The sequence below is a fragment of the Panicum virgatum genome, chromosome 9K (assembly GCF_016808335.1).
Source record: "Panicum virgatum strain AP13 chromosome 9K, P.virgatum_v5, whole genome shotgun sequence".
Taxonomy (NCBI): domain Eukaryota; kingdom Viridiplantae; phylum Streptophyta; class Magnoliopsida; order Poales; family Poaceae; genus Panicum; species Panicum virgatum.
In genome coordinates this window covers 54,656,261-54,683,302 of record NC_053144.1, presented here as the reverse complement: position 1 = coordinate 54,683,302, position 27,042 = coordinate 54,656,261, and the positions used below count along the sequence as shown (strand labels likewise).

The window sequence follows — 27,042 nt, the reverse complement described above, 5'->3', positions numbered from 1 at the left end:
GGTCCGGAAAGCTAGAGCGAATCAAAGCACGGCTTCCCCATTGCCCTGCCGCGAATGGGCTTCCGCTTCGCCCGCCTCGCCGCCCGCGCCGCGGCTTCCCGCCAGGCCCCGCCGCACGCCGCCTCCTCCGCCCGCCCCGCGCTCGCCCCGCCCGCCTCGCCGGCGGAGCCACGCTGCGGGCCTCACTGGCTCGTCCCCGCCCGCGGCCACGCGGGCCACTCGCACCACCACGGGGGCGACGGCGGGGGCGAGACCTCCGAGCGGATCTTCCGGCTGGGCCTCGCCGCCGACGTCGCCCTCACCGTGGGGAAGGCCGTCACGGGCTACCTCTCCGGCAGCACCGCGATCGTGGCCGACGCCGCCCACTCCCTCTCCGACATCGTACGTGTGTGAAAATGGCCGGGTGTCCGCAATGCGGCTTGATTTGTGCAGTATCGTGCGGAGTTTTTTTGGGGGGTTGCGTTGCGCAGGTGCTTAGTGGGGTGGCTCTATTGTCTTACAGGTCAGCCAAGGCTCCCAAGGACAGGGAGCATCCCTATGGTCAGTCTCAATCTCTCCCTGTTCCGTTCCTCATACTTATGCAGTTATCTGGCTATATCAGGGTGGTAGCACTGGTTAAGGTAAATGACACAGGTTGTTGTGAGAAGCGATGATTCACATATAAACGAAGTCTCACATCCCTTGCTGACTGACAAGATCGTTAAACCACAGCATATGGTCACTAACCCTCTTGATTTTGATAGGAGCTTGGTTTTACATTGATTTCGCATGAAGGTTCTGCTTCTTGTTTGTGCGTGTTGCATGCTATTATGTTCATGTCTAAATGCTACCTATGATATGCTACAAATATAGGAAGTGTATTCATTATGGTTCTTATGTTTTGACCACCTTTCTGAAAGGTGCAGTGCAACTGGTTGTCATAGCCATCCTTAAGGTTTAGCAACATATCATGGGATTAAATCCTGGAAAAAATGAAATAAAACCATGTAACATGTACTCATTGTGACTCCCACTAGCCACAAAATACTCGGACAAGCTATTAGAATGTCTTGCCACTGTAACTGGAATTAGATGGGCCAATATCCAAGTTTGATTAGGTTGTTGTGTACTATACTTCTACTCACGCATCCATAAGATGTTGACAAATGTATTTATTACTTCCATTTTGTTTTAGGGCATGGAAAGTTCGAGAGTTTGGGAGCTCTTGGGATTTCAAGTATGTTGTTGGTGACTTCAGGTGGGATTGCATGGCATGCTTTTGAAGTTCTTCAGGTCTATTACTTCTCATGATAAAATTTGTTACAATTGAATTAAATTTTGTTCGTGATGTGACATAAGTTATGCGCTCTAAATGTTCTTGCAATTCTTATTGTTTCATTAAATTATTTAATGTAGAAAAAACTCAATTTTGATATTCATAAGATGTATTGTACATTGGAAAGAAAAGACTGATGTGATATTGCATACATAATTTGGGCCTTCTGGTACATTTCAGTCAATAGTTCATATGATGACATCCTAGTTTTATGGAAATCAAAAGGCATTTCATTCTGTTTTCCCATGATACATCATTTGCTATTGGACTAAACTAGCTTTGTATGTTCAACTAATACAGTAATGATGAATTTTATAGTTGCCGTACATGACTATGTGTGGAATTCATTTGTTATGCTTCTTCAGGGAGTGTTGTCCTCTGCTCCTGATATAATTTCCAACACATTGCATGGCCATCACGACCATGGCAGCGGTGACCATCATCATGGAATAGATTTGGAACACCCAGTCCTTGCCTTGAGCATGACAACTTTGGCAATATCTGTCAAAGAAGGGTGAGTAGGAGCTTTGCTTACCATGATAATGTTATTGAGCTCATTTCCATATGAAATGTCATGTTCCTGTCAGAAGTTTCTTTGCGTACAAATTAATTGTATTTAAGAATTATAAATATGATTATATTACCATATAGTTTTGTTTTTTCATTGAATTGAGAACATCATTTACCATATTTCCTGTAGTTTCTTGCAAGAAGTGTTGTTAACTCCATAGTTCATTGATAGCATAATGTATAACTTTTAACTTGCTTGTCTGTGTATATATACCCATCTTAAGGGAACAGCTAATTTGGCTCTTGCATTTTCTTTTTATCTTTCTAACTGTATTAATTTAATTTACTGATCATTTGCATGGTTAATTCTCATGCAATATATCTCATAATAAGATCCTCAAGTGGGAATATCTATTTGACATTTTTTTGGAGTAACAGGCTCTATTGGATCACAAAAAGAGCTGGGGAAAAAGAAGGGAGTGGGCTGATGAAAGCTAATGCATAGCACCATCATGCAGATGCTATTTCATCTGTCGTTGCCCTAGTAGGGGTAGGTAAGAGTTTATTTAAAAAAAACGATTGTCCTTCCATTTCACCAGAAGGCTAGTTACTGTCATGCTTTTAGAACATGAATGGTAGGCTCTGTTTTCATGAACCTTAAGCAAGAACTAGTGTTTCTATGTATGGTGCAATCATTGGAATAAGTAAGTTGTTGCTATATTTTAATTACATGTCAAGGTGCATTGTTCTGTTAGTGCATTCTTTCTGTTAGTAGTTAAGACGAAGTTTGTTCAGTGAATATGACCTAAGGACAATATGAGTGAGAAAAAGTTGTCCTAATTTGCCTTAGGAGAAAGATGTCTTTTTGTTTCTACTAATATATTTTTTTCCTGTTGAACTTCTACAGGTGGCTCCATTCTTGGATTGCCTCTCCTTGATCCACTAGCTGGACTTATTGTTTCAGGCATGATTCTTAAAGCTGGTATTCAGACTGGATATGAGAGGTAACTACATTGCTATGTTGTGAAGCTGGATCTTTTAGTTCAACTCGATCAAAATAGAATGAGACTGTAGTCCCTAGTCAAACATGATTTTATTCTCCTATGATGAAATTGCTTCCTTATTATGGAAATCTGCCTGCCTTCCAGAAACTTTTCAGATATGTCTGCAATTTGTATGCAAGGAGAGTTGTCGGTACTACATCTATTTTTCTCTTATTAAGTGCAAATGTGTGTTATTCGTCTGTACCTCCAGACATATCAATACAAGGAGTAGCTTTCTGATGTGCTATGGCAAGAACTATGAAATTGAAGATGTTGCATGCTCATCTATCTGCATTGCAAGGACCATTGCTTTCTTGTCTCATTCAGCTGATATCACTTTTGTCACTTTTAATCAACTATGCATAAACTTTTCGAAATTAAACAATATATATCCTTTTACAGTTCAGTATACGTGATGTTCCACCTTTATGGTTTGCATGCTGCTGTTTTATGGCAATGGTTCTGCTGCTTTCACTTGCAGTGTACTTGAATTAGTTGATGCTGCTGTGGATCCTTCACTCCTAGAACCAATAAGGAAAACTATTTTGAAGGTTGATGGTGTGAAGGTAGAATGACGGTTACTCCCTGAAATTCATTTTTCAGTCAGTTTTGTATCTTTTTCGACCTGCAGTGCCATGATTATCGAAGTTTTTGACATACTGCTAGGGGTGCCATCGGTTGAGGGGCAGAAAAGCTGGGACCTCATTATATCTGGATGTGCATATTGAGGTATGCAACATTGTGGCTTAATTTGTTGCTGTAGAATCATGGCAGTTTGCAGAGGGAATCGCAGTAGCAGTAGATAAATTTTCTATGCCTTACATGAGCATATTCTGATATTTTCCTTACAACAACAACAACATAGCCTTTTTTCCCAAGCAAGTTGGGGTAGGCTAAAGATGAAACCCGAAAGAAATAAGTTCAAAGTTCAGGCACATTGATATTTTCCTTACTGTAGGTATATTCTTTCTTGAGTGTCAGTGCAGCACATGATATAGGGGAAACTATCCGTCATCAAATTCAAAAGGAGCACAATCAAGTTGCTGAAGTTTTCATACACATAGGTAATCTGCAGCAACTAAACCTGCCCTCTACACTGCTTTCTTTGCATGCATCATAGGCGGCATCTTATACTGAGCTTGCTTGCTTCCCAATGGCACCCGCAAAGCGTCAGAGGGCCACTGTCGGTATCCTGTAGCAGGGATACCCACTCCTACTGCGGCAAGACAGAAATTGCGTAGTCATTCATAACTATGCCCTAAGGGGCGGAGCAGCCGGGCCCCAGGGGTCCGGCTCTTACCTCACCGGGCCAACAGCCCCGGACCCGTTCCCCGCTCTGGGAACGGGTCCGGTGACGCCACGTGTCCCTGAGGAGGGGAGGCTCCGCGCCAACAGCCGAGGGCTCGGACCCCCCAAATGGGTCTGTGACCTCCCCGCGTTCGTCTGGACCTCCCACGCGCGTAAAACCCATATACCGCCGGGGCGGGGTCCGGGGGCGCCACGTGTCCCGCAGGCGCGGGCGCGAGTCTTCCGCTGGAAGGCTCGCCCACCCACCGCATTCAATGCGGGTAGTTGAGGCGTAGGGCCGCGGCTCTGCCGCCGCGGCGCGCGGGGCAGCTTTTGTCAGGCCTCACTGTAGACCGCATATTACCGAGCTACATAGCGCAGCCGCATGCGCCGCATCCACGCAGGGCCCGTCTGCCGCATTAAATGGATACGACGGCACGGCACCCTTCATCATACCGCCTACGCCGCAAGCTACGCCCTTGCGCCGTTTCAACAAGACAGGGCATGGCTATGCCGGACGGAAGATTCCCACGGGCAAGGCAAGGAAATCCCGGAATAAGATCTTTCCCAGGCGTAGCTCCATAATAGCGTTAGGCCATTCGTATTAAAGACAACATCGTTGGGCCCACCTGTCGGGGACTCAACGGCCATGTACGCGCCTCCCTTGAGATATAAAAGGGGGCGCTCGCCTCACACTGGGAGACGCTCTCAACACTCTCAAAGGCCAAGGAGAGCACAAGCAATACAACACACAGTGGACGTAGGGTATTACGCTCCGGTGGCCCGAACCACTCTAAACCTGTTGTGTTCATTGTGTTCTTGCATCTAGATTGGGCTAATCCTAGCTACCCCCGAGTACTCACCCTCTGGGTTTACACGGGTGCACTACGGCACCCGGCTGTGAGTTTGCACACCACGACATTTGGCGCGCCAGGTAGGGGACTTTAGCTAGTTTTAGCTCATCTCTTTCTCATCTCCATGGTTCGGGTGGTTGAGCACTCCCACCACGACGACGATGTGGAGATGACGGAGGGTGTGGCGTCATCCGCGCCACACGCCTCTCGCCTTCCTGCGCCAGGGGCAACTGTGCCCGTGGAGCAGCCACCGTCGGCAGCGGCGCGCGCTGCACGTCGGCGGGAGTCAGGGCGCCCGCCAAGGGCCCCCTCACAAGCTGCGAGCGGCGGAGCGCTGGCAGCAGCTAGGGAGTTGCTTCGCAACCCTCCGGCTGCTGCAGCCTCGCCAGACGCCCTGAGGCAGTGGCGGGACGACGTTTACCGTCTCCTCCATCTGGTTCGGGCCTCCCCCAGTTCTGCAAGGACTGGGCAACGACCTCCGCCTGGCAATGCGGTGGTACCCTACCACCAGCGCCAGGGCGGTGCGTCGGCGTCCGTGCGCTCCCCCACGGTGAGGGGTGCGCGAACAGAAGACCTGCGGGCGGAGCTCAACCGCAGGCGCGCGGGTGAGGACGCCCGTATCTCCGTGGAAAGGGCGCGAGAACGCCGCCTCAACATCGAGGGCCGCAACCTCAACGCCGACTTGGATGCAGCGGCACCCAAGCCTCCGGGAAACGCCCGGATACAGGCGGGCACTCCGGTGGCTGGGGTGGGTTGCGCTGCGCTGGCGGATCACCTCTGCGCGATGGCATGGCCGTCCAAGTTCCGCCCGCATCTGCCGGAGAAGTACGACGGTACCACTAATCCGTCGGAATTCCTGCAGGTGTACGTTACCGCCATCACAGTAGCTGGTGGCAACGACGCTGTCACGGCGAGCTACTTTCATGTAGCCTTGACTGGACCAGCCCGGACTTGGCTCATGAACCTCACTCCTGGGACGATTCAGTCCTGGGAGGAGCTCTGTGCGAGGTTCACTGCGAAGTTCGCCAGTGCTAACCAGCAGCATGGTGTGGTGGCCCACCTCCACGCCGTGAGGCAGAAACCCGGAGAGATGCTCCGGGCATTCATCTCGCGCTTCACCAAGGTACGGGGTACCATTCCTCGTATCTCTGACGCATCAATCATTACTACTTTCCGTTCGGGGGTACGTGATGAGAAGATGCTCGAGAAACTGTTGACGCACGAGGTGGAAAGTGTTACCACGCTTTTCTCCCTGACTGACAAGTGTGCCAGGTCCGCGCATGGTACTCAGCCCCCAAGACGGAGACGCCAAAGCAGATGGCTCCGGAGCTACCGTCCAGGGCGGTGGCAAGAAAAAGAAGATCAAGAACCGGGGGTCGTGGGGAGCCACAAGCCGGCGGTCCGGTCGCTGCAGCAGCGGCATCAGCTGCAGCGGCAGCGGCTGGGGGCCAGAATGCGAATGGCAAGCGTCCGCGCCCGCAAGGTGGCAACGGAGGTTCATGCCCGGTTCATCCCACCGCTCGCCACAGCGCCGCTGACTGCCGCGAGATCCAGAAACTCGCGAAGCGGGTCAGTGGGCGGCGTGAGCAGGCCTCCAAGGACGGCTCACCCCCTCCTCGCCAGCGGTCTGGCAAGGAGAAAGCCTCCGACAGTGAGGCCACTGCCGGGGAAAAGGAGCTGGGGTACCAATCCCCCGCTCGGGAGCTGAAGGGCGTTTACAGCCACGACAACTCCGACTCTGACAACGAGGAGCGCCGCAAGAAGCTGTACGTAATGTACGGCGGAAGCTGGGAGCTTGTCTCCCGGCGGGACGTGAAGAACCTTCGCCGAGAGGTCCTTTCGGCGAAGTCGGGGGTCCCGAAGGCGGCGCCGCACCACAGGTGGAGGAACACCACCATCTCTTTCGGGCCATCTGACTGCCCAGAGAACATGCCCGGGGCTGGTGTACTTGGTCCTGAAGATGCCTTCCCCTGCCGGTGTCCTCACTCTGTCGGTCACGTTCGGGACCGAGGAGAACTTCCGCACAGAGAGCGTCCAGTTCGATGTTGCGGAGTTGAACCTCCCGTTCAATGCCATCATTGGCAGGCCGGCTCTCTACCGCTTCATGGACATTGCCCATTACGGGTATTTGGTCCTGAAGATGCCTTCCCCTGCCGGTGTCCTCACCGTGCGGGGTGACCGCACCACTGCCGTCGCTGCAATTGAGAAGCTGCATGCTCTGGCGACAGAGGCTGCACGTTCCGAGGAGGACCCATCCACCTCGCGAGCCAAGGTGCCTGCCAGGGCACATAAGGTTCAACCGTCCGATCCGGACAATGTTCCCGTGAAGACCGTGCAGATCGGAGCGGACTCCTCCAGGACCACCCACATCGCGGGAAACCTGGAGGAGAAATTGGAAGACGCGCTCATCACTTTCCTCCGGGCAAATGTGGACGTTTGTGCGAGCTATGAACAAAACTTTCTGTAATTTAATTAGAGATATAGTTGAGGTATATGTCGATGACATTGTAGTCAAGACTAAGGTAGGGTCAACACTAGTTGAGGACCTGTCCCTCGTCTTAGACCGACTGCGCGCCACGCGCACGAAGCTGAATCCCGAGAAGTGCATTTTCGGCGTCTCGGCGGGGAAGCTGCTGGGTTTCCTAGTCTCGCATCGAGGCATCGAGGCAAACCCAGCCAAGATCAAGGCGATCGAGGCGATGAGGCCTCCTGGCCGAATCAAGGACGTCCAGAAGCTTACTGGATCCCTGGCCGCTCTTAGCCGCTTCATTTCGAGACTGGCTGAGAGGGCCCGCCCCTTCTTCAAGCTATTGAGGAGGTCCGGTCCATTCTCTTGGACTGAAGAGGCTGAACAAGCCTTCCAAGAACTGAAGCAGCACCTCACCTCACTGCCGGTATTGGTGGCTCCAGAGCCAGGTGAGACGTTTTTGTATCTTGCTGCGTCTGCAGAAGCGGTCAGCATGGTGCTGGTGGCCGAGAGGACAGAGCAAGCTCGCCAGGGGGGACACCAGGGTCTCCCCGGCCAAGGATGGTGAGCCGGACCACGGACATGGGGGTCCGACAGCCACTCCTTTGTCTGAAGGTCCGGACCCCGGACAAGGGGGTCCGGAGGAGCCTCGACCCAGTGGGAACCCAGAACCGCTGGGGGCCCAAGGACCTGACGTGGTGGACAAGGGCGAGCCGGACCCGGTGGCCAGGGTCCGGACCATCCAGAAGCCAGTCTACTATATCAGCGAAGTCCTCCACGAGGCAAAGGCCAGGTATCTTGAGACGCATAAGCCTATCTATGCCATACTTATTGCGTCTAGGAAACTGCGCCACTATTTTCAGACCCACAGAGTTGTCGTAGTGACCTCTTATTCGCTGAGAGCGATCCTGCACAACTCCAACGCCACGGGCAACATCGCCAAGTGGGCAGCAGAGTTGGCTGAGTTCCAGCTGGACTTCCAGCCCCGCCATGCAATCAAGAGCCAAATCCTGGCTGATTTCATAGCAGAATGGACTCCTTCTCCAAGCAATTCTGGGGATCCGGACCTCAACGCCGGACCCCCGGAGCCGGAAGTCAGAACACCAATCTTCACCGAGCCCCACTGGACACTCTTCTTGGACGGGTCCGTCCGCAAGCAGTGGGCTGGAGCTGGTGTGGTCCTCATCGACCCAAACGGAGATCAGCTGAAGTATATGGTGCACTTTGAGTTCAAGGCCACCAACCACATGGCAGAGTATGAAGCTTTGATCTTTGGCCTGACACAAGCCCTGTCTCTGGGGGTCCGACAGCTCCTGGTGAAGGGAGATTCTCAGCTGATCATCAAGCAGGTCCGGGGGGATTGCAGCTGCAACAATCCCCAGCTCTCGGCATACCTCATTCACGTGAGGAAGCTCGAGAAGGACCTCGACACCTTGGAACTGCAACATGTTCCCCACGAATTCAACTCAGCAGCAGATGATCTCTCCGCGAGAGCATCTACCTGGGCACCCATGCCCGAGGGCGTCTTCGAAAGACGGTTGCTGAGACCTACCGCCCAGCCTGCCGAACTGGGTAAAGGGGATCAAGCTAGCACCTCGAAGCTAGCGGTCTCGGCGGCATTCCATCCGTGGTGCCCGCCCAGGGTTGTGTGCGCTGTTGAGGACCTTGGAGATCTCATAGCGCCACTCCCACCTGCTCAGGGAGGTCCCGATGCATGGATCTCCGAGATCCGGGACTACCTGAAAGACAATATCTTTCCTGATGACGATGTGTCCGCTGAGTGCATAGTACGATTGGCTAAACGCTACGCGGTGGTAGAAGGGGATCTCTACCGCCGTGGCGCTAATGATATCCTCATGCGGTGCATTTCCCAGGAAGAGGGCCGCGAGTTGCTCGCGGAGATCCATGGAGGCGAGTGTGGAATTCATTCATCTCGCACGCTTGTTGGTAAGGCCTTTCGGCATGGCTTCTACTGGCCGACAGCACTCCAGGATGCTGCTGAGCTAGTAAGGTCCTGCAAAGCATGCCAGTTCCATGCAAAGTAAATACACACACCGGCTCAAGTTCTGCAAATGATCCCGCCCTCATGGCCATTTACCATATGGGGGCGTGGATATCCTGGGGCCGTTACCCCGGGCCGTCGGCGGGTACCGATTCCTCTACATCGCCATTAACAAATTCACAAAATGGCCGGAGGTTACCCTTGTGGTGAACATCACCAAAAAATCAGCAGTCGCATTCCTTAAGTCCATTGTGTGCAAATTTGGCATCCCAAACCGCATCACCGCGGACAACGGGACCCAATTCAAAAGCAGACTCTTCCAAGAGTACTGCGAGGACATCGACATCCAGCTATGCTTTGCGTCCGTGGCACATCCCCGCAGCAATGGACAGGTCGAGAGAGCGAATGGAGAGGTCCTTAGGGGACTCAAGACCCGCACCTATAACAGCTTGAAGAAGCATGGTGCAAAATGGGTTGATGAGCTTCCGTGCGTGCTATGGGGCAACTGGACCACACCCAGCCGAGCCACCGGGGAGACCCCATTCTTCCTGGTCTACGGGGCTGAAGCATGACTTCCCCCAGAAATTCACCTGGGCTCACCACGGGTCCAGGCTTTTGACGAATTTATGCAGAAAAAAATGCGGCGTGACGATGTGGACTTCGTTAACGAACGAAGGTGGTGAACAGCAATCCGAAATGCATGCTACAACTAGGCGCTCAGGCGTTATCATCAACGGTTCGTGCACAGTAGGGAGCTCCGGGCTGGGGACCTCGTCCTAAGGCAGATCCTGAACTGAGCAGGGCTCCATAAACTCTCCCCCAGCTGGGAGGGTCCCTTCAAGGTTACAGAAGTATGCTGGCCCGGATGCGTTCGCCTTGCCACAGAAGAAGAGGTGCCGCTACCCAACCCATGGAACATAGAGCATCTGCATAAGTTTTACGCTTAGACAGAGCAGGAAATGAATTTTTCCTTTGTAATAAGATATGATCAGCGTGCGGTCCAGAGCAGTGGGGGTTCGTCCTCGTAAACCCGGCCTCTGGCATCCATCGCACCATCGGCTAGCATTAACGCGCGGCCCAGAGCCGTAGAGGTCCGCCCTCATATACCCGGCCTCTGACATCCATCGCGCAAGCCATGTATATCAAGTTGCAAAGGAAAGATTTGCTCCTAGTTTTGTCTTTGTGTCAAAATTTTATTTCGCATTTCGATTCTTGAGCTTTTCCCTTTCTACCCCCCGCGCGGACTTCCACTCTTGTCGCTACAGCTAAGATCTGTATTGAGTTGCCGGACTGCCGTACAGGTCCGGACCCCCTTGCTGCTGAGAGAGGGGTCTGGACCCCTAGGGACCTGCTCTGGAGAGGGGGTGCTTGTTTCCTGGGATGGTCCGGAGTCCTGTGTAGCCGCTTAGCCGGTTCCATACCAAAGCCTACACGCTCCACCACCCTATAACGAGTGCTCTAGTACCCGGAACTGGGTAATTAGGGGCCCGGACCTCGTTCTAGCTCAAGGGTTGGCTTCTTAAGGCCTACGCGGCAGGTCCAGCTCCATATATCAAATGATCGATTACGACAGAATGGCCTCACCCATTGCTAGGGAGGGGTTCGGAACGTCGGAGCCAGGTCCGGTAAAGTCGTGATTGTTTTCTGGAGTGGTCCGGAGCCCTGTGTAGCGGCTTAGCCTGGTTCCGTACCCTAAGCTTACACACTCCACCACTCTGTAACAAGCATCGTGCTGCCTGGACCTGCGTATCCGGAGCTCCGGACCTCACACTAGCTTGGGGCCAGTTCAGAATAGGTCCCGCGGGCCTGCTACTAAGCTTTGATTTTGACTGGTATGCAGGTTAAGCCTTGACTGGTGGTAGCTAGCCTCAAACCATTGAGCCTACCTACCAGGGGGCCACGGCATCCGCTTTAAGGATTCATGCAGATCAAGGTCCAGTCTCGGTGGTAGACAGACTCAAACAACTGAGCCTGTATCCCAGGGGGCTCGGAGCGTACGCTTTGAGCCAGATGCCAAGGATCGATTCTGCATGCGTCAAACAGCAAAGTTGCAGTATCATTACTACCATCCCAGCGAGTTTGATTTTCCTCTCTGTAGTTTTTTCTGCTAATCAGGGAATAAGTCGCTCGTTTGACTTACAATTTGTGCTACACCTATGCCCAAGAACACTTGTTCAACCTCATAGGGGGGTCCGGAGCGTCTTCTGGGCTCGGATGGCAGATAGGTTCTAACAACTGAACCTATCTACCAGGGGGCCAGGGCGCCGGGGTACTGCATACCGCAAACCAGAGCAACTGACAAACAGCTAAGTTGAAATTTCTTCTATTAAAATTTCAACAAGTACAATGTTTTTATATAACACAAAAAACAAAAGTTCTACTGCTGTGATGGTCTAGCTCAGGAATCTGCAGGCTCCCGCTTGAAATAAGCAGCTACAAAGTCGACGACCTCCCGCACGCTTTCCCGAGCGGAGGCCTCCGTCTCCGCCACTGGACCATCGACGACAGGGGCTAGTGAGATGGCAGGGTCGTGGCTCCGGAGGCAGGTCAAAATGTACTCCGCCACCATCTGGCACAGCTCACGGCCCTTGGCTTCAAGGTGGCCAGCGAGGATCGGCTCCAGGCGCCGGAGTCTATCTGAAGCAGAGTTCAGCACTGGCAGGGCGTCAGCAATTGAAGCTGGCGGCTCCGCCACTTGGATTGGACTAATTCCAAGTGGCACCAGAGCTGAGCTTGCTTCGTTCGCCCAGTCGATGATTCGCTAGGTCCCCATGCGCTGGTCCTCCTGCAGCTTCCGGGCTGCCTCCTGGACCGCCTCCTACACCTGGGCATCCAGTGCCGCCTGAGCCGCCTCCAGCTGGCGGGTCTTCTCCTGGAGCGAGGCCTCCTTCCGCGCCGCTGACTCCTTCAGGGTCTTAAGACACTCGCGCTGGCGCGCAAGGGCCTGCTCCATGCTGGTGGTGAGAGATTCCCGCCGTGCCAGGGACTTCCTCTCCTCCTCGAGCTCCATCTCGGCAACAGCCTGCTGGCTGGCAGTCTCCTGCAGCTCCTGGCGCCGTTGATGCAGGGACTCGGAGAGTTTGTCGACCTCCTGCTTGCGGACCTCGAGTCCCTGGCTGCGAGACTCGAGTTCGGATCGCTGGGCTGCAAGGCTGGCCTCCTCCTTGGCAATAGCCTCCTCCCGCAGCGCCAGGGCTTTCTCCCGTCCCGCCGCCGCGAGCTCCCGGTCGAACACCTTCCGGAGCCCTTTCCTGTAGGACTCATGGTCGGCCTCAAGCTCGGACCGGGCGGCGGCAACACGGGAGGCCACGGCCTTCGTGCGCTCCTCCAGGCGAATGTGCCAGTCGCCGAGGCGCTGACGCTCGCTCTCTAGAGCTGTCCACTCCCGCCGGACCCGGACCAGCACCCGGGGGAGGGGAACCGCATCCTCCTCTGGGGGACCCTGCAAGAGCCCCCTACCAGAGACCACCTTCAGCTCTTCCTCTGCTGCAGGTTGGGAGCTGGAGGTGGGGACATCTGGCACAAACGACGGGCCCACGGGTACCGAGGTGCTTGCCGCTGCTGCGTCCGCTGCCGTTGTGCTCGCCGTCGCCAAGCCCGGTGTCAGCGCGTCTGCCGCCGTAGCCGGGGCCTCGGGGGCCACCGCGTCGGGCATTGCTGCGCCTGGCACTGGCACATCTGCCGCCGCCGCGTTGGGCGCCAATGGGTTAGCGGAGGTCGCCGCACCCGAGGTCCCCACATCCGCAGTCGCCTCCGCCGTTGTCGCCGAGGCACCGGCCGCCTGGACCCCCGCTGACGAGCCAGCGGCGGCGGAAGAGCTGCCTGGGCGAGAGGCCCTGGCAAACGAAGAGAAGAAGCTCTTCAGCAAAAAGCGAAGCACTAGGAATAAAGGGAGTGAACGGAAGAACACTTACCCCGAAGCGCCGGGTCTCCAGCGTCCACGGAGGCTGGGCGACCGCTTCTGCCGTGGCGGCGGCGGAGGCGCACCTCGTGGCTGCTGCTGCTGCCCTGGTGGTGGCGGTGGTGGTGGAGGCGGCTGCTGTTGCTGCCGGGGAGAGGCACCTCCCGGCGGTGGTGGTGGCGGCGCGGCTACTCCAGGGGTCCCGCGTGAGTCGGGGGTCCGGGAGCTACCCTGGCCCGCGTCCTTAGCGGCCCTCTGACGCTTTGCGGCGGGCTCCTCAGCGGCCCTGTCGCTACGGTGCAACCTGCGCCGGCTCGCCTCCTCCGGCGATGCGCCGGAGCTGCTTCGGGCCTGGCCGGGACCGCTTGTAACACCCTAGGTGTCTGCACAGTAGTTGTGTATATTTTATATGCATCATGTGCTTGAATTGCTTGAAAAAGGACCTTTTTGTAAATATAAAGGTTATATGTGTAATTATGATTTTATGAAAGGTCCTTTCTATAGTTACATTTGAATATAGCTTTTGTGGAGGGTGTTTTTGCAAAATTCAGTGCATTTATTGCATGGCAGCAATTTTTGCTTTTAAGTTTAAGTTTAAAGTGAATTTGCATTGAAAAAGACAAAATTCCTTGGAATTCAAAATCCCTCCTATGTTTCTAAAAAAATAGCTCTTGAATTTTTTATCAAATAAATTTTTGCACAACATCAAAGTTGTAGATCTTGAAAAGTTGAACAACTTTCATGTTGGGCACTTTTCCATTTGAGTTTTGGTTTAAAAGTTATTGCTTGTTTACAGAGTGGTCCCTGGAAGTTTTGGAAATTTCAAATCGGACCTTATCCCCTTCCTCCAGCTCCTTCCTCTGTTTTTCCACCGCCGACCGACAGCCGCCCGCCGGCGCCGTGGAGAGCCTTCCCGGCCATACCTTTGCTTCGCGCTGGCGCCCACGCGTCGCGATACTCCTCCTTCCCCGCCTGTTGCCTCGCGCTGGAGCCTTCCCGGCCGTGCCACGCGCCCCGCCGAGCCCAGAACCGTCCCCGCGGCCGCCACCGCAACGCCGCCGTGGAGCGCCCGCTGCAGAGCCCGCCGTCCTCCCCTAGCGCGCGCATGAGCACTACAAAAGCCCTAGAAATCCATTCCTCTCTCTCTTTTGCATTCCCCTCGATTCCACGCCGCAGAACGCCGCCGCTCCGCAGAACGCCGGCGAGCTCACCTCGCTGTCGACCCGCCATTCCCGAGCAGCTCCGCCCACACCAACACCGCCCAAAGCTTCGCCTCACCCTCGCGCACCTTCCCGACTACTTCCCGTCGACCAATTTCCACCGAAGCCCCCTCGCCGTCGTAGCCTGAGCTCCGCCGCCGCCTGCCCGCAGTGGAACTCGCAGCTCCGCAGCCTCCCCGCCCACTCTGACCACTCCAGTAGTTGCGCCTCGACCCCGCGCAGCTCCCAGACCACCTACCCTCGCCCAACCCTCACCGGAGAACCCTAGCCGCCGTCGAACTCCGCCGCCGACCCGCCTGCTCCGTCGAGCCGCCGCCTCCGAGCCCCTCCCCGCACCCCAAGACCACCCTGAGGTGCGCCTTGAACCCGTGAAGCTCCCACACCCCTCTACCCTCGCCGTCGGTGAGCCCCTCGCCGGGAAACGGCCGGTCAACCACCGCCTCCCCTCTCTGACCCGGCCCAGGGACCTCGGGTTGAAAGAAAGAAAACCCCGGGGGTTATTTGAATAGCCATAGACTCAGTTGAATAGTGCTCTAAGGACTTCTTTGTATTTTCTGGCTGCAAACTTTGAAATTCAATAGAAATTCGTAGAAAATTCATGAATTAGCAAATCAAGTTGTTCTGGAATCCTTGAGAGTAGCTCTTTGCAGTAGAATCAAAATATGGTGTATGTTTGTTTCACGTTTTTGCTGTACAAGTTGATTTGTGTCACTAGGTACATAAAAACTAGATGTTTTATCTTTTTCTTAACTAATGGTTGAAGCCTTGTACTGCAGTGAAATTTTTATGGTAGTTTTTTTCTTGTAACACTAGTATTGCTATGAAAATTATTTCGTGCTCAGTTCTCTTCTGTAGCTATTTAATTGTTTTAATCCTTGTTTACTAGGCTTTATTTATGATAAATAGTTTCTGTTCCTGATAAATCATGAAAATATTTCTGAGTGATCTTTTTGAATAGTTTAGCTTGTAAATAAAGTTTGAGGCCCAGTTCATGACTAGAACAGGAGATAAAAATGAATCTTGTTAATCTAATGTCTGTTTTGTTTATTTTCTCAGAATTAATTATATGTAGCTAAAATCATGAAAAATTCACAGTAGTTAATTCATCCCTGTGTAGGTCTGCTGTTAAATTTTGAGCTTCTGTTTTGCTTTAGTTTAACCTGTATAATTCAAGTTTGTTCTAGGTGTTGTCTGAATGAATGATTTGTTGTGATTAATTGGATACATGTCTTGGCATGATTTTTACAGGGTAGCTTAATCTGTTCATGTTCTGTTTAGGGTATTTTTTAAAAAAATTTATTTCTGTTTGGGCTTTGAGTTATTTATTTATTAGCAAACCATGACTTATTTGTTATAGGAAATCGCCCCCACTTGTTTATGAAGTTAGTAAACTTCATTTGTGCTGTTGATCATGATGACTTGTGTAGTTAAAATTGTTATTTAACTACTCTATAAAACGATGGCAACGTATGCTATGGAAACCAGCCTGCTGTGAAAACCCGTGCAAACCACGATAAAAAAGTCGTCTAAATTTACCAAAAAAATTACACATGCAGATGATATGATGACACACGATCTTGTAAAATATCTTGTCCAAACTCGACTTCGTTTGTGAGATATAAAAATAACAAATTTCTAACAAATCATCTGACAGCTTTCTGGGTTGAAATTTGTTATTTTTATATCTTACAAACGAAGTCGAGTTTGGACAAAATATTTTACAAGGTTGTGTATCATCATATCATCAGCATGTGTGATTTTTTTGATGAATTTAGACGACCTTTTTGCCGTGGTTTGCACGAGTTTTCACAGTAGGCTGGTTTCCATAGCATACGTTGCCATAAACGATTGCCCATGTGTGTTTATAATGTTGTTCTTGCATTACATATAGACACGACTGCCTTATCGGACGGGACGTACGAGCTGATCCCGGAGTCTGACGGAGGTGATCTCGAAGCTCAAGTAAACACTGCTGAACTAACTGAAGCCCTGGACCAAAGTTCGGAAGAGCCTAGGGCTGAAATAGTTAGCAACTACCGAGAAGGCAAGCCCCGGACATAACCTATATTTCAAATTTTATCTTTTACTGTTATTATTTGCTTGTGCATTTACCGTTCTTAGGATTTGAATTGAAACCCTAGATGCATGATCCTAGGAACCTATGTACTGAACACTAGACCTGAGTTCGACTACTTGCTAAGCTTATAGGACCGGTAAAAGTCGAGTGATTGCCTGTCACTCGCGAGCTTTATAGGAATCGCTTGTTTGCTTTCTGTTATCAATGTAAGGATGCCAGACGGGGTTGTGTTCGATATCATGACCTTATGAGAGACCCCGTCTGTGTTGATGAACTTGTTAAGGTCGCGGTGTGTGGTAGCGGTGGTTAAGTTTTTGAAAGTACTAGCCACATGCCGTAAATATGGTACGCGGCAAGCCTATTAGCCGATTGGACCGGGGAGTGGATATACATTTCACTCTCTTAGGGATATGTTTTATTTTTATGTTGCGCAACACTACGACTTCAAGGGACAAAGTTCGGCCTTGGAGCCCTGTAGTCGGGGAGAGTGACCCTATCCACAAGCCGGAAAGAAAGGTCAACGGTTGTTTGGAAACGACCCGACGGTGTTCCAAACGTGTGTGTTAGGTTTGTCTGGCCAGGTTGAATTTCGATTCAGAATCGTCCGCCTCTCACGATGAAATGAGACTGCTTGATCCCTTTGCCACACAGAGTAATAAGAGCAATAATATTATTTATCAATCTTGATTTGCTTAGTTTTCTACCATGATTGGATAGTAGTTGCTTACATAGAATGGTTAATCAACTAGAATCTTGAAAGCTAAAACTTGAAAGTAAGGGCCTACTCTTTATTGTTTTTCAGCAAAAGGAAACCAGAGCCTCACAAAACCTGCATAGTCTAGCTACAGTAGGGTTTAGTATACCCGTTGGCGGTTAAGTCTTGCTGAGTATTAGAATACTCAGCCTTGCTGTTGAAACCCTTTTTCAGATATGAGTTTTGAGGAACAGATCGCTAGCTTGACCTATCCTTGCTCATTGCCTCTTGGCTGGTCCTTAGAGTGGGATACGTCTTCGACCGGCAATGACTATGACGAGTGATACCATGCTTGGGCTAGCCTGGTGTCCTTTTGCGACGTGTTGTAGCCGTCGTATTTTACCTTTCGCTGTTTAAACTCTGAACTTATAGTTGTGGTTTGTATAACTGTTTTACCAAAGTTGGTTTTGTAATAATGGTTTGATCTGGTTTGTAATCACTACTGAAACTACCTGTGTTGTAAAATTTGTGGTTGTAATATCTCTGGACTCGCCTTCGTGCGGGGTATGCTTGTTCGATCCGAGAACCGGTGGTTATATCGGGACGTTACCCGACAGACCAAGAATTGTTCCGTTTGAAGTGCGTTTGAGCTGTTGTTGCCTTTATGGTAATGGCCTGCGCACTTGAGCCGGGATAATTCAGGTGGTTCTGCCACACCGCTCGCGGCGGAGCTACCAGCCACGGCCTGATTGCCCTTGGCAGAAGGGCCAGACCCTGCGGCGCTCGGCACGACCTGTTCCTCGGACGCACCCGGGATCCGGATCCCACGGTCCGGGTCGCCCCCAGTTTGGCGCGCTGCTAGCCCACCGTCGTCGAGGGTCGGCAGAGTGGCCAGCACCGCAGCCCTCAGGCTCGAGTCCTCGCAGAGGGAACACGACGCCCTGAGGGAGGATCAGGTGCTCCGGGACGACGATCTCCCCCGTCACCGCCCGCACCACGACCTCCAGGCCTTCCTGGGTCAGATCGCTGCCCTCCCTGCGGTGGGTCCTGCTGCAGTCTTGGAGTCCGGTGAAGCTCCAGGCAGGACGCAGCCGCTGCTTCAGAGGGGCGATCCGGCGCTTCAGTAAGTACTCGAGCACGTGCAGCGAGGTGAGGCCGCTCTCCGCCAGCGTCCTGATCTTGCTCAGCACGGGGTCAAACTCCGACTGCAGGGACGGCTTGGCCCTCCAGGACTGGCGGTCGGAGGCGAGTCCCTCGGTCGGCATGACGAGGCGCTCGTTGGCTTCGGTGGTGGTGATCACCCACTCCTTGCGCCAATCCTCCCACTTCCCGCCAATAAGCCCGGGAATGTAGGGCGTCTGCAGATCGCTCCTCGGACTTCACCACTTCATCTTTGCTCTTCCTGGACTTCACCAGGATAAAGAAGTGGCGGAAGAGAATGACGCAGGGCCGCACCCCAACGAACATCTCGCATCGGTGGACGAAGATCGACGTCAGAAGGATGGAGTGGGGCGTGAGATGCTGGAGCTGGAGGCCGAAATCCTCCAGCAGCAGCAGGAAGAACGAAGAAATCGGCAGCCCCACGCCGGTGGAAATGTGCGAAATAAACAGCACAAATTCCCCGGCGCGCAGATTGCCGAGGGGAACCGAGCCTGCTCGAATTCCCCAGGCAGTCTCCTGTGGACTCCACCCGAGCAGGCGGCGCACCATGTTTAGTTCCGCCTCGGTTTGGAAACGACGGGGGCGAACGAGGGACGCCATCTTGCTATGGGGGCGAGGAACAATCTGCGCAGAAGAGCAAGGGGCGAGGAGGCTCGAAGGCAAAGGGACGCAAATGTTTGGAAGGAAGAAGGCGAATGCGGAAAAGTAACCGCGGTATGCGGTTCGGCCCTTTATGAAGCCTGATCCATCCGGCACGCCCCGGAACCGTCGCTGGAAGCCAATCGACGCTCACGCTTGGTGTTAGCCGCCCGGTCCATGACAAGGGGGCCCAGGCCCGCCTGTCAGGAGAGGCGGGTAACAAATGAATGTGTGAAAAGGCGGGATCTGAACCGTCGCCCGCGCGCGAAGCGAGGCGGAAGTTGAGCTGACGCTAGGCATCCTATGACCCTCTGTACCCCCTTTAGGTCCCGGATCGGTCCCATCCGTGTGATTGCCGAGACTTTGTCAGGGTTGGGTTCGATGCCCCGCTGGGAGACAATGAAGCCCAAGAGCATGCCTCGAGGCACCCCGAACACGCACTTCTCGGGGTTGAGTTTTACACCTTTGGCCCGTAGGCAATCGAATGCGATCCTGAGATCAGCAACCAGGTCGTCCGCCTTCCTAGATTTTACAACGATATCGTCGACATATGCCTCTACGTTCCGCCCGAGATGGTCTCCGAAAACATGGAGCATACACCGCTGATACGTGGCTCCGGCGTTTCTGAGGCCAAAGCGCATCGTAACGTAGCAGTACATGCCGAATGGTGTGATAAAAAAAGTCGCGAGCTGGTCGGACTCTTTCATCTTGATTTGGTGATAGCCGGAATAAGCATCAAGAAAGGATAAAAGTTCACACCCCGCAGTAGTCTACAATTTGATCGATACGTGGCAAAGGAAAGGGAACCTTCGGACATGTTTTTTTTAAACTTGTGTAATCTACACACATCCTCCAGTTTCCATTCTTTTTCTTCACTAATACAGGATTAGCTAGCCACTCGGGATGGAATACCTCCTTGATGAACCCAGCCGCTAGAAGTTTCTGCAACTCCTCGCCGATAGCCCGGCGCTTGAGCTCGTCGAAGCGTCGCAGGCGTTGCTTCACCGGCTTGGAGTTGGGTCGGATATCAAGGGAGTGCTCGGCGACCTCCCTCGGTATGCCAGGCATGTCCGAGGGGCCCCACGCAAAGATGTCTGCGTTGGCGCGGAGAAAGTCGACGAGCACCACTTCCTATTTGCTGTCGAGGGTGGCGCTGATCTGTAACGCCTTGTCGTCGGGGTGGCTCGGGTCAAGGGGCACCTTCTTGATACCCTCGGCGGGCTCGAAGCTTCCCGTGTGTCGGTGCGTGGAGTCCATGGCCTCGCTTGCCATTTTGTCAAGGGTGGCAGCGAGGGTCTCGACCTCCGCTTGAGCCTCCGCGTGCTCAACGCACTCGACGTCGCACTCGTAGGCATGCTCGAACGAAGAGCCGACGGTGATGACGCCCTTCGGACCCGGCATCTTCAGCTTGAGGTAGTTGTAGTTGGGGATGGCCATGAACTTGGCGTAGCAGGAACGGCCAAGAATGGCATGATAGGATCCTCGAAACCCCACCACCTCAAAGGTGAGTACTTCCTTGCGGAAGTTGGCTGCCGTGCCGAAGCAGACAGCCAGATCGATCTGGCCGAGAGGTTGGACGCGCTTCCCCGGCGCAACGCCATGAAATGGCGATTTGCTGGGGCGAAGCTTGTTCAATCCGATCCCCATGAGCTCCAAGGTGTGGGCGTACATGATGTTTAGGCTGCTGCCTCCGTCCATGAGTACCTTGGAGAAGCGAGTGTTGCCGATGATGGGGTTGACAACGAGCGGGTACCGTCCCGGGTGCGGGACGTAGTCGGGGTGGTCCTTGCGGCCAAAGGAAATGGTGTCCTCCGACCAATCGAGGTAGGATGGCGTGGCCTTGGTGACGGAAAAACCTTCCCGGCGCTCACGCTTGCGCTGCCGGGAGGTCATGTTCGTCGTTGGTCCTCCAAAGATGAAGAAGGCGTTCTCCACTGGGGGGAACTCGTCGTCTCCACCTTTGTCGCCAGCATCCTTTTTCCTGTCCTCGTCGCGATGCGCGACGCGGTTGTAGTACTTCTTGAGCATCTCGCATTGCTCGAGGGTGTGGTTGACCGAGCCCTTGTGGTAAGGACACGGCTTCTTAAGCATGTCGTCGAACAGGCCACCACCGCCTCGAGGGGGGGGGGGCTCGAGGTCCTTTACGGTCAGGAGTGGCAGCAAAAGCCTCCTCGGAGTCCTCTGCCTGCCCCGATCCGCGCTGTTTTGGTGGGACCGGCTTCTTTCCCTTCCTCCCCCGCTTCTGTTTCTTGGCGGGGGCGTTGGGCTTGACGTTGCTGCCCTCCGCGGGCGCATCGTCTTTGCGCTTGCTCGGCTTGTCGTCGAAGATAGCACCAATAGCCTCCTCGCCGGCGGCGTAGTTGGTGGCAGCGTCGAACAACTCATTGGTGTTGTCGGGTCGACTTCTCGCAAGCTCGTGCACCAGGTTCCTGCATGTCGTACCCTCGAGGAAGGCGTTGATGACCTCGACGTGGGTGACGTTGGGGAGCTCGGTGCACTGCTTGGAGAAGCGCCGCACGTAGTCGCGCAGGGACTCGTTGGGCTTCTGGCGACACCCTTTGAGATCCCAGGAGTTCCCAGGGCGCACGTATGTGCCCTGGAAGTTTCCCACGAAGATCTTGACTAAGTCGGCCCAGTTGTGGATCTGGTCCGCGGGCAAGTGCTCGAGCCACGTTCGTGTGGCATCAGCGAGGTGAAGAGGAAGGTTGCGGATGATGACCGCGTCTTCCGTCGCACCGCCTAGCAGGCACGCTAGGCGGTAATCGTTGAGCCAGACTACAGGATCGGTCTCGCCCGAGTACTTGACGAGGGTGGTGGGTTGTTGAAAGCGCGGGGGAAAAGAAGTAGTTCGAATCTCCCGGCTGAACACCCGGGTGCCCGGAGGCTCCGGTGACTCACCCATGTCGTGCTCGGGGTCGAAGCGTCCACCCCGCCGAGGGGTGTACTTCCTGCTGCCGACGATGTAGCGGGCGTCGCCGTCTTCGGCGTGCCCGCGCGTCGTGGAGCCGTTCCCTCGCGGGAGGCCTTCCAATGCGGTCGTGCACCGAGGGTGCCTTCGCACCGGGCGCCACGGCTGCCTTGCCCTTCCCTGCCGGTGGAGTGTGCACAGAAGCCTCGTGGTCCTGGCGCACAGTCCCACCGGGCTGCTCCGGAGCTTTCGAGCGCATTCGAGACGAAGAGCTCTCGGCTTGCTGCACGGCAGCTTGCTCGATGAGCGTCTGTGCCTCACGGCGCAGGTTGCGGCCGTCTTCAGTTCCGGAGGTTTGTCGACGTTGTCGTCGGCCAGGATGCGCTCCCGGGCAACGCGCGCCGCCTCCTGGGCATGTGCGCCACGCGTGGTGCGCTGCTGCTCGAGTGCGGTGCGCAGCTCCTGTGTCTGCCGGCGTTGCTCGTCGAGCTTAGCTTGAAGCTCTTTGAGCTGTGCCAGCTGGGATTGCCGCGCCGCTGAGCTTGACGAAGAAGGGGCCGCAGGCGACACCACTGGTTGGTTTGCCTGTGCGTCCGCCCCGCCGTCCGCGTCGTCGCCCGGGGCGTTATCGTTTTGCTCGTCCACAAGGTCGGCCATGAAACACTCCCGGGCGGGATCATAATCCCCCTCGCTGGAGTCCTCAGAGCAGGTTAGTCAATAGGCCGTCGCGAGCTGGAACGAGCGGAATGCGTTGGGGTCACGGACCCCGGAGTAGTCCTCGGCCTCCTCGGCCGTGAAGTTGTTCATGAAGAAGTTGACGTCGTCGGCGATTGAGCTCGCCGTCTCGGGGTAGGATTCGTCGGGAGACGACGCGATGAGGTTGCGGATCGATAGAAGATGATGACCCGGCAGATCCTCATACTCGGTGAAGTTAGAACTGATCGATGAAGCGTAGGTCGCAGTATTGCGCATCCCGAAGGGGAAGGGCGATGGCGAGGTCGAGCCCCCCCTGGGAGGCACTGGTACTGCAGCAGCTGATGGTGCCGGCGCAGACGACGCCGAGGCACGTGATGTCGAAGCGATGGCCCCGTTGGGCGCGATGCTGAGCTGCGACAGGCCAGCCTCAACCCACGCGGGGGAGCTGTGGCGTGCCGCACGGCGCCGCTCCGCGCGTGCTTGTCGCGAACGGTGGCCCGAGCGCCTGTCGGGCTGGGCTGGTGAAGTCGGAGGGACGGGGTTGCGTCCGGGCGAGAGGAGCTGCATGAGGTAACCGTTGCCGGTTGCTCTGAACTCGAGACTCCCGAACCAGATCACGCACCTCGTGGGGAGTGGATCCGAAACGCCCATGGGGTATGGGTTGGATCTACCCGCCATTCCTGGAGATCAAATGGGAACAAAAGAGAAAATGTCACGTAGCCGCCCCTACCCGACGCGCCAACTGTCGGTGTCCTGACCCGGGGGTCCGGATCCCAACAAATAAATGCCGCGTGTTTTCTCGTCCCAGATGTTGATGCAAGAGGCAACACAGTAACGCACGGGTTTTATCCTGGTTCCGGCCGCGGGGCCGTACGTCCAGTAAAGGGGTGTGCGAGGGCACTGTATTATCTTGCACCCGGAGTGCTTGTAGTAGGGGGTACAAGCAAGGCGAGAGAGGGAGGGAAGCTCTCAGGTCTCTGCTAGAAAAGAAGTCGGTTGAGGTGAGAGCTCAGTGGTGCTGAGAATGATCGCGAGCGGGAGTGACTGGGTCGCTGATGTCCAGAATGTCTGAAAAACGTCCCCCTTAAAAGAAGCCCGCCTCCTTCTTTTATAGTCACAAGGAGGGGCGGTGTACATGAGTAGGGGAACGTGGAAGTCGTCGTCTTCCCCCCGAATCGCGGGGGTGCAGTGGTCGGACACTGTAAGTACACTGTGGGGCATGGCGTCAGGTGTGGCGGTCGTCCTGGATGTCGTCCATGGTCTTGCGGAGATCGCGCCGGCGTCTTGCCAACCCAGTAGGGTGCTCAATCCTCCTGACGTGGTATTATGTGGGTCCCACAGGTCAGGGTCCTGTGTGCTCCAGCGGTGGCGGGGCACGCGGCGGTCCCGGATCCCCCTGGACGGAGTGTTGGGGTGCACACTAGGAGGTCTGGGAGACACGCGGAGGTCCTGGACCCCTCGAGGGGGGAGGTCCGGGACTCCGGCTGCGTGTGCTGAGCGTCCCTCTTGGAAGGGCACGTGGCGTCGCCGGACCCCTTTCCAAGCGGGAGATGGGTCCGGGGCCATGCGCGTGATGAGGTAGAGTCCGGACGGCCGGAGTTGGCAGAATAGTATGGGGAGCAGTGCCGTGCACGCTTCGTCCCGCGTCGCAGGTTCCACAGTATCGCCACAGCGCCCGGGATGACGGAACAGTGACCGGAGTTGGCGGATGTAACTCCGGTCACAGCCACTGTGGGGAATGGCGGTCTGACGCCGTCTGTCTTGAGCACTGTGGAGGACTGGTTGGCACTTAAAGCCTCCGTATGACGGGCGGGTGAGCAGCAGGGCCCTTTGTCCCTTATGCCGAGGGGTGGCCTCGAGCGAGGCGGAGATGGTTTGCCCGCTCGAGGGTAGGTTCACTGCCCTCGAGCGAGGCGGAAATGATTTGCCCGCTCGAGGGTAGGTTCGCTACCCTCGAGCGAGGCGGAGATGCGGGGCGCAGTCGAGGGGTCTCGACGGGAGCCCTCGAGCGAGGCGGAGATCGTCCCGTGGGCCCGAGAGGGGTGCGAATGGGCCGCATGCTGGGCTTCTTTGAGTCCTTTCCTTCCTTCCAAATTGGAAGGAGGCCGTGGGCTTCCGTGGGCTCAGTTGCCTTAACACGTGTTTGTGTTTTCTAGGGTGATCTTAGTACCCCAATTAGGGTGTCCCTAATTGTGGTATCCGACACGCCGCATCCGCGCAGGGCCCGTCTGCCGCATTAAATGGATACGACGGCACGGCACCCTTCATCATACCGCCTACGCCGCAAGCTACACGGCCCGTTCAGCTACGTGGCAGGCTGCGGCAAGCTACGCTCTGGCGCCGTTTCGACAAGACAGGGCATGGCTATGCCGGACGGAAGATTCCCACGGGCAAGGGAAGGAAATCCCGGAATAAGATCTTTCCCAGGTGTAGCTCCATAATAGCGTTAGGCCATTTGTATTAAATACAACATCGTTGGGCCCACCTGTCGGGGACTCAACGGCCATGTACGCGCCTCCCTTGAGATATAAAAGGGGGGCGTTCGCCTCACACTGGGAGACACTCTCAACACTCTCAAAGGCCAAGGAGAGCACAAGCAATACAATACACAGTGGACGTAGGGTATTACGCTCTGGCGGCCCGAACCACTCTAAACCTGCTGTGTTCATCGTGTTCTTGCATCTAGATTGGGTTAATCCTAACTACCCCCGAGTACTCACCCTCTGGATTTAGGCGGGTGCACTACGCCACCCGGATGTGGGTTTGCACACCACGACACATCATAAGCGGCATCTTATACAGTTTTTGAATTATTTCAAAATTTATGTATTAAAAGTTATGTATTTGACTGGAAGTCGGGAATAGATTTCAACAGCTAGCACTGTGTCATATTCCCTGTTCTTGTTGTCATCTAATTATCTAAGATCCCTTGCAGTTATTGTACAACTGTGTTGAACCTGCAGCTGGAATGTTTCTAAAATGCATGAATTGCAGATCCCTCATACTCCATGGGCCCCAACTTGAACCTGAAGAGGGCTCTTAACAACTCCGATATAAGAAATTCAGAAGCTATCCCATGGCAACAGAGTGCAGAAGCAATTGTGTCTAATATTATTTCCTCTCATTTTTCAAAGGTAAAGTAACGAATTCTAGATAATCTTGACTCTCCAACCACTATTGGGGATTAGGTGCTGTGGAAGTTAATAGGGATGTAGAAGCGGCAAAAAATTGGTGAAATGATCAGGAGTGTGGAACTTATTCTTTGACTTGCGAGATCCCACAAACAGACTAGCTGATAGAATGTAGCTACAAAAGAATTTGCATGGAATCTAGGTAAGCGGAATTGCCCAATAAATTATCAGGAATTAGTAATATCTGCTAAATCCTTGTAATTTGGATCCAAACCCCTTTATGCTGAGTGTTGCGCCAGGATCGGAATTCGTGTGTACGACCAGAACTCAAACTATTATTTGATGCAGAAAATGTCGCTCGAACATCTAATGCTGCATTACGTGCAAGGAAGAGTGTTGCTCCAGGTCCAAGTTTCGATGTCTCCAGAATTATTGATCCGGTAATTGACCCTTGCTTTCCAAACACATGCTGCAGACTTTTAGGTTTTAATCTGATGTGTCTCCACTTTACTAAACTTGGAAGGGATGCAATGGAAGTCGCAAAGCAAGCCGAAGAGGAGATACTGAGGGCTGATGCCAACATAAGCCAAGTGAGTATGCAGCTAAGATTGGGGCAACAAATCAAGCAACTTCAGCTGGCATCGAGCAAGAATGTCGCTAGCGTTGTACATGCTGGAGGGACACATTAATATCAGTGTTCTTTTCATCCTTTGCCATCCAGCTAGGGTGATTTTTTTCCTGATTTTTCTAACATACATGGCTTCATTTTACGACTGAGGCAGTATAGTCTAGGACGGCCTGCGTACATTGTAAATTTGTAATCATAGTGTTGAGAGATATCTGGTGAATTTGTAATAATGCACGGAAGCAGCCTTGCTCATAGAGATGGGAAATATTTGTTGTCGGCTATGTGCTACCACCTTCAATGTAAACCGCATGATACAGGTCAGCAAGTGACTCACTCGTTGAGGTGTGATTTGCTTGGGCTACTCGCATCATATGGAAAACAAGTAAGTCTTCATCTTGTGCGCATCTAGAGCTTTTCTTTTTATTTAGTGAACGTAAGAAATGTCAGTTCAGGGTCGTCTTCAAGATGAATTGATCGGGTAAAGCTAAATTGGTAGGAGTAAGAACCAG

General features: G+C 53.8%; 1 pseudogene; it reads left to right on the top strand.

The window, feature by feature from the left end:
* Positions 1 to 26,881, top strand: LOC120652382 (annotated as a pseudogene).
* Positions 26,882 to 27,042: the final 161 nt, after the last annotated feature.